This window comes from Benincasa hispida, chromosome 5 (genome assembly GCF_009727055.1).
Source record: "Benincasa hispida cultivar B227 chromosome 5, ASM972705v1, whole genome shotgun sequence".
NCBI classification, from domain to species: Eukaryota; Viridiplantae; Streptophyta; class Magnoliopsida; order Cucurbitales; family Cucurbitaceae; genus Benincasa; species Benincasa hispida.
Window position 1 is genome coordinate 27,658,723 of NC_052353.1, and position 8,425 is coordinate 27,667,147.

Consider the following 8,425-nt stretch of genomic DNA (forward strand, 5'->3'; position numbering starts at 1 on the left):
ACTCCTACTCCTTCTTTTCCTTCATCGTTGTTAGTCCCTCATTCGTAGTGGTCATTGTATAGTGAAAAAGTTCACTCATTTCTTTAGACAAGAAAGACTCTATGTCAATTTATAAGACATAACAAAGAGATATGGCTCTTGAAGTGAAGAGACCTTGTCGTAATTCTTGCTCTAGATTAAAGAATTTCAAGAACGTTGAGCTCTCTCAATTGTCTTTGTCCATGGTCATAGTTTAAACATCAAACGAGAGAGACTAGTCACACCAACCGTGATTTAAATGTCGATTGAAAACTAAACTACCGAGATTCTCTTATATAGTGGCTACATCAATGGTCAATGAATAGATATGTGAATCTATTCTTCTATATGATACTACTAACTTGACTTGAGAGGTGGAGACATAAAAGTGCGATAGACACACTAATTATACACTTCCTTCTTTAATATTAGAAGACTTTATTTAGTAAGGAAAGATTTTTCTTTCAATAAGCTCACTATTAAATTTTATTATTGTCATTACTACATTTCTACCTTTTTCAATTATATTAATCTTTAATACACTGGTTTTCTAATTTTCTAACATATTTCCTTCAATAAACATTCTTTATAATAATTAAAATGAACATAATTCAACTAAAATTAAATGTTGTCTTGAGGTTGAGGTTACAGGTTTGAGGTTTTTTTTTTTAAAAAAGAAAAAAAAAACTCACTTTTTATATGGACCATAAATTAACTTTCTAATAAAAAAGTTTATTTTAAAAGTAAATGGGTTGAATTTGGTTGTCTTGTGAAACTTAATTTTCAATTACAATACTTTCACTTAAAAAATTCAAAATATCAAGTACATAACATGATTATGATTAGTATATATAAAAGACACAATACGAATAAACTTTTTGTGTCAATTATGTTATTCATCTGTTTTCATTATTACTTTTGCGGTAATTTTGGCCAATGTCACTCATCTGTTGTAATTAATTGCCAGTTGAGAAAAAAAGAAAAAAAAAACTTTTCTTGGATATTGTTAACTTTCTTTTTCTAATCATGACTATTTGGTTGAAGGAAAAAGAGGGTGAGAATGGGAATAAACTTACAAAGCTCATGTTTGGTTGGCGGACTTTATTTATTTATCTTGGAAAATGCAATTCCTAAACATCTTTTAGTCACACAAGTGAAAGAATTACATACCCCATTGAGAAGTGTGGGTTTTCACTTCTTCTTCCCCTTTCTACCACCATTTTCCTTCCTTCTAGCAATTTAATGTTGCCTTCCATTGTATAATAAAAATAAAACTATACAAATTAATTATTCAAAATCAATTAAGGCAAGTTTTTTTTATTAGTTATATGCTTTATAATTGCACAAAATTTTGAAAGTGATCACACAATTTAAACAAAAATAATATTTACTTGGGTGATCTAATAATATTTCCATGCAACACTAAACACATGTATTACTTATTCCCAGGAAAAGTTGATAACATTTCCTACACAACCAAACATAGTTATCTTTAATTCCCACACATACTATTCCCAGACATTGTTTTCCCATGCACAACTAAACATAGTCATTCTTGATTCCCAATAATTTTATTCCCAGATATATAATTCGAGACATCCTTAATTCCTGGACATTGAGAAAACCTTAATCCTTAATTCCCAGGCATCCTTAAAGAACTATCATTCAAGAAGTTTGTTGATAACTTTATAATATATATATATATATATATAATCTTTTTAGTCCTTAAGTTTTTAATTATAGATTCATCTGGTCCCTAAGGGAGCGTTTGGGGCTCTGGGTGAGTTATAATAGTCAGTATTTATTATATTCTGTGGGTTATAATAATTTGTGTTGGGGTGTAGATTATTTTAGTGTGTGTTATAATAGTCTGTGTTTGGAGCGCAGATTATTATAGTCTATGTTTGATGTGTAGGTTATTATAGTCTGGTGATATAATAGTCTGCGTTTGTTATGTAGGTTATTATAGTCTGGATTATAATAATCTATGTTTGGAGTGTAGATTATTACAATAGCCAATTATAATAGTATGTAAATTAAATGCATGTTATCTTAGTATATATCACAATTGATTCTACTTTTTCGTATATCAAAGGAAAAAATTTAAATTCAATATCATATTTTCACGAACCTAAATAAAATTGTTTGTTCCACCAATTTGTATAAAATATGTTGAACGTTGTATTGTCCTCGTCCACCAATTTTAACCTTGTTTGACGTATCAAACTTCGTGAGCATGCAACAAATACAATTCCATTCTCTTCAAAGGATATTAATCATTGTCCAACACATTAATGTATGCAGAGATAGAGAAATTTCACAAATAGCAAAAAAAGAAGATCAAATCACATTCATATCCATGAAATAGTATGGAGTGAAACAAAAAAAAATATTATAAAGAACAAGCCATAATTTAGATATGTCCAAATTAAACATGGAAAAGTAGGTGATGAAAATAGTTGGCCAGGCGTTGTTTAGAAGAAGAAGCTCGCAATACTCCAATTTCATATCCACTGGAACATACAAAAAACTCTCTATATTATACACATCGCGAAATATGATATTCATAAGCTTCACCTTCTATCGGGTTTGTAGTTCTGGAATATCGTTAAGTTCATTCACAACCTTGGCACGTAGCTCAACCTTTGTTGCACGTTGCTCTTTCGGTCATTCAGCGATGGACTTCAGTTGGTCATTTGCAAAGTTCATTGCATTCTTAAAAACCTCAACAAATTCAGACTGATATCCATAATGCTTTCTCTTACTACCCCTTAATGAATTGACTCCTTTGGAACCAAAACAAGTCTGGATTCCATCAAACTCATCTTGTGACAGGTCATGTTCCTGTGAATAAGCAGTAGGAGCACTTTCATGCATATGCCTTGGCACATTTGAGTCCATGTCACCAGGTGTCTCTGCCCCTTCTTCAGTTGCCCTGTCCTTGCCGAAGACGTAGGTTATGAAGGAACTCTATGAGGAGAGAACCTTGAGTGGATGCAAGATTGTCCCAAATTCATTTTTCATTGAATGTATATTTTAGAGTAAATCAATAACAAGATATGCATTTACATAAATTATAGCATGCATTAATAAAGGAAAACTTAGGGTTTCAGAAACCCTTACCTTTGAAGACTATTCTTCAAGAATCCCTCGAACAAGTTACAAACGGATCTCCTTCTCCAAAAGGGATACCACCAAACAGAGCCTCTTGTATTCTCCTTAGGGATTGAGAATGACAAGAGGTGTGGGCTCTGCCTTAGGGTTTTGGAAGAGGGAAGGAGATGGAGAGGAGGAGAGGGAGGAGAAGAACTTTTCTTCTCTTTTTGTTTTTTTCAATGAGAACTATTCTCTCAGTATTTCATGAAGAAAGATGAATTAACATCCATCCTTTTCTCTGACCACTTTCATCACGTATTTGGCTGAGAGAAATTAGGGGGAGAGAGTTACAACTCCTTCCCTTTAATTAATTAATATTAATTTAATAAAATTAAATTAATAATAATTACACATATAATAACAACCTTATTATATGTATATAAACTATATGTTATATCCCATATAATACATAATCTATAGTTACATATTATATCAAATACAATATAACCTATAGATGTATTTTCTCGTAGCCATACATGACATTTAATATAAATCACATTTATAGTAAACTCACTTATATGAATCTCATTCACATAATCATTTGGATCATATCCAAATATTTAATTCCTCTCAACTTATTTATGGTATTTAATATAATCATATTTATATTAAATTTAATTACATGAATCTCATTCATATAATTAGTATTTGAATCATATTCAAATTCCTCTCATATTTATATTATAAAGTATCAAATACATTATATTAATTATATACATTATACTAATTATATTACATGTATAATTAATTTAATTAAATATATCATATATAATTAATTTTCTCAATTAATTTGAACACTTCAAATTAATTAAAAAATAATCCTCAATTAAATCCCTGTAGAGCTACAGAGAGGACCTTATGGACCTGTAGATTAAAGCTCCAACAGTTCTTGGATAATTAATTAAACTCTTTAATTAAATTACACAATATCCGTTAACTGCAGGTCATTCCACTAAAGACCGACAGCTGCACTCTTCGCACTACAGATATATTTCTGTGTCCATTGGATATAACCAATCAATAGTGCAATGACCCTTCACAAATTGCTCGTAAGTATAGTTGGGCCAAAATTACCGTTTTGCCTCTGTAGTTACATTTAACTCTTTAAGTACCACTGATCCCTCTAATGAACAATAAGTCATAGTCCAACTATGACCAAGTCCCTCTTGGGCTAGGAGAGAGTGTGGCCACTATGTTCAACCCCCAAAATTAGCCCTTAAGGGAACACTTTATCTACTTATCCCTGCATCGGGGAAGGATTAAATTCTATCTCGTATAGTTGTGTTCCCAACTCTCAAGTCAGACGAATCCTCAAAATGGTAGGCTTATTAAGTTGACAATCTGGCCATTCTCACCCATACAAATCAAAGGACCGCCTTCATGAGTAGGAGTTCACAACTCATTCAGGATTCAATTTATGTCACATATGGTCATCCTAGTGAAATGTAAGTCTCTATTATTAACAACGTTATATAAAGAGACTAATCATTTCGTGGTCCGGTCTTATATAACCTCTTTGTATAGGATATCCCCGCTCACATGTCTCTACATGAATGATCAAGATCAAATCATTTGTAGCACTTTACAACTTCTGTAACACCTACAAAGTGGGTCGTATTCGTAGTGTCACCAGGATAAGGTACCCAGCCTTATCCATCTACTACAGACCGTTTAGGTTATTATTTAAACAAGATCCACTTGTATGTCTCTACATACTTGTTCAAATTACATAAAATAACCTAGGTTCTTAGTTTATTGGATTGAGTATATGCTTATAAAATTACACTTATTTTATTAACAACAATATGTTTATACAAAGTTTACAAACTATTAGATTACAAGGAGATTTAGGACACCAATCCCAATAGGCTAAGTCATCACAATATGGGAATGACTTATTCAATAGTCCTTTTGCTACAGGATGACTCTACATGAAGAGTATGGTTGGTCAATATAACGGGTGACGATGAATGGAAAAAATGTTTATGAAATTTTACCATCACCCAACTATCGAATGTCTCTTTCTCCGCAATGATGCATTGGAATTCTTCATTCTAACTGAACCTACTGCATGTCGGTCCTCGCATTTCTGCTATAGCTTGGTATGTTCTTTTAAGGCTTCTTACCCTACAATCTATAGTGGGGGTCCCTTGTATTCTACAATTAGGCATCTTATCAGCCATCATACATTGTAACTGTGCCAAGTACCCAGGGCGAAAGGTTCCGTTGTTTGATCTCCATCCACTAGATTCAACCAAAGTCACAAAAACATTCTACTAGCTTCGAATCTTCCTCCCTCGTCCAAGTGTGCTCTAGAGCACTAGAAGAACTTGCCATCTTGCTACATGTACACCGTAGTACAATTTAAGTAGTAAAGAAAGAAATTGTCATGTGATGTGTTATTTACAATGTATAAGGTAGAAAATCTAATTATATTAAAAAATTTGGAAATTGATTTCCAAAATCGCATACATGAAATAAAAAAAATACATTGTAAAAGCCACAAACTACGCATGAAGCTACTGACTGTTAGTAAGTAACTCCCAGTCAGAAAACATATTATGTGCTAGTTCATCTCTCCATTGTGTCCATTCGTTTGAACTCTCAATATAATTGATCTCGTCCCCACCAATGATAGCAGAATGTGAGTACACCTCGTCTAGATCCTCAGAAATTTCAGTAGTATTCATCTACTTATTAATAAGATTATGAAGAAGGCAACACGTAGTAGTCGTCCGAGTTTGGACTTACACGGGGTAGTTTGATTTTTTGCGGAGTATTTCCTATCTCTCTTTGAATAGCCCGAATGCCATCTCGATGACATTTCTCGTAGAAAAGTGTTTCATGTTAAAAAAAATCTCTTGCAGTTGTTGGTGTATTCCCTCCTCTACACCATTCCAAAAGATGATATCGTTCTCCTCTATATAGTGCCAAGAAGCCCTCCGCATTTGGGTGTCCAGCATCACATAAATAATATTACCCTATACCTCTAATTGTATGAAATCATAATCGTTGATTACTACGATGTACGACAAGAAGTTGTGCATGTAAGTTGTTATCCTTTAGAACCTTCAATCCGTTAGGTCGTGATATTGCATCTCTAAGTCCACGAGAATCAGCTATTGAACCTGATGGAACACGAGACATACGTAACGAAATTAGGATTTAATTACACTCTAATTGCTCTTAAATTAAAGGAAATGAGCATGCATCATAAAGGAAAAATCAGTGAATTAAAATTGATAAGATACTACCTTTGAAGCTCCCGAAAATCGCTTCTCCTCGTTGAATCTCAACCCGAACTCTTTTGGACAACCACTAGAGTTGACCTACTATTCTCTGGACTAGGAACCGAGTTGTGGGACCTGGTGGATGAAGAGAACCGGGAGAGAGAAAAGAGATGGAAAATAAGAATGGAATTTGGGTAGGTTTGGGTTTTTCTTTTTTTTGTTTTCCACAAAGTTGTGATTTTTCCAACTTAAACTCTTTAGATGGAGCTAATCAACATTCGTTAACTAATGGGTCATTCTCTTATCTGACTTTTTGCTAAGATCTTGTCGGGTGAGTTTTCTTGTAACTTCGGTTTTACAAGATATCGACCTATTTTCTATGAAAATTAGGATTGTTCAATGGTTAACCCTAAATGAGCATGCATCTTAACTTTGTTATAGATTTTAGAAGTCTAGATTATTTTATAACAATTATAACCCTAGAGCATTCATCATAACATGCTTCCTTCAATCAAACATGCTTTAATATAACACTTATATTAAAACTAAGCATGCATAGTATATATTTTATAACACTTATAAGATATACAAATGCATGTCACATGTTTTTCCTATGGTGGCCTTTTAAAACTATATGACATACTATATGCACACATAATCAAAGAACATTATACATCACATGCATAATAGGTAAACAACACTAAAGTGGACCGATTTTGGCATTAAATACAAACAAATAACTAATTTATTACAAAATTCAGCAACCAGCTTCCCTGAACCGGCTTCAAACACTTTGAACCATCAGGAACCGCTCAGAAATCACTCGAACTGGCCTGAAAACACCAGAAACCAAGCTGAACCGGTCAAACCGGCTCAACCAGGTCAAACGAATAGGTCCAGACCGTCTGGACCAGCTGGTCAATGCATGCTAGGGTAGTCAACGGAGGTGTGGGCACGCGGGTCGCGGAGCGGGTCTCGGGCAGGCGGGCGAAACGGCGTGCGAAACTGTACGAAGTGGAGCGGACGAGCGGGTCAGATCCGGACGAGCAGGCGTGTGAGCTTTTCCGAATGGGGTCGGGTCTGGGAGCTTGCTCTCGGGTCTCTGGAAGCTAATTCGGGTCTGTAAGCCATTTTTTCCTCCATTTGTGCTGCTGTTCTCTCTCCCGGAATCAAGAAATTACAGCCTAATTTCAAATCTAATTACTCCAACAAATTTACAGACCCTTTTTCACACATTATTGTTCATAAACAAGTGAGCAATTACAAATTTCCACAAGAAATTTAAAGAGAAAAAATGCCAAAATCATAATAAACCTACTTTAGTCCCCATTTCATTCAACACTTGAATAGATAGGAAAAAAACACCCATAAAAGCAATTAAGAGTAATTCTAGCATGCTCTGATACCACATGATGGAACATGAGACATACGCAGCGGAATTAAGATCTAATTACACTCTAATTGCTCTTAAATTAAAGGAAATGAGCATGCATCATAAAGGAAAATCAGTGAATTAAAATTGATAAGATACTACATTTGAAGCTCCCGAAAACCGCTTCTCCTCATCGAATCTCGACCCGAACTCTTTCGGACCACCACTAGAGTTGACCTACTATTCTCTGGACTTGAAACCGAGTTGTGGGACCCGGTAGATGAAGAGAACCGGGAGAGAGAAAAGAGATGGAAAATAAGAATGGAATTTGGGAAGGTTTGGATTTTTCTTTTTTTTTTTTCCACAAAGTTGTGATTTTTCCAACCCAAATATGAAAACCAATTTTCAAAAATGGCAAAAAACCTTTTCATTCAAAATGAAAGCCCAATTTATAGAAAAATCCATGCAACAATTGCATGAACTAAATGCATAAAAATCCCAACACCTATATTCCACTATCTTAGTGGGCTTAATGTCTCCACTATAAGCCAACACATAGCCCACTATTTTTTGTTAGTAGAATTATCCAACAAAAGTTTGGATTTTCCTACTAACTATAGTCAAAGTGTAAAATAGTCATTTGGTCAAA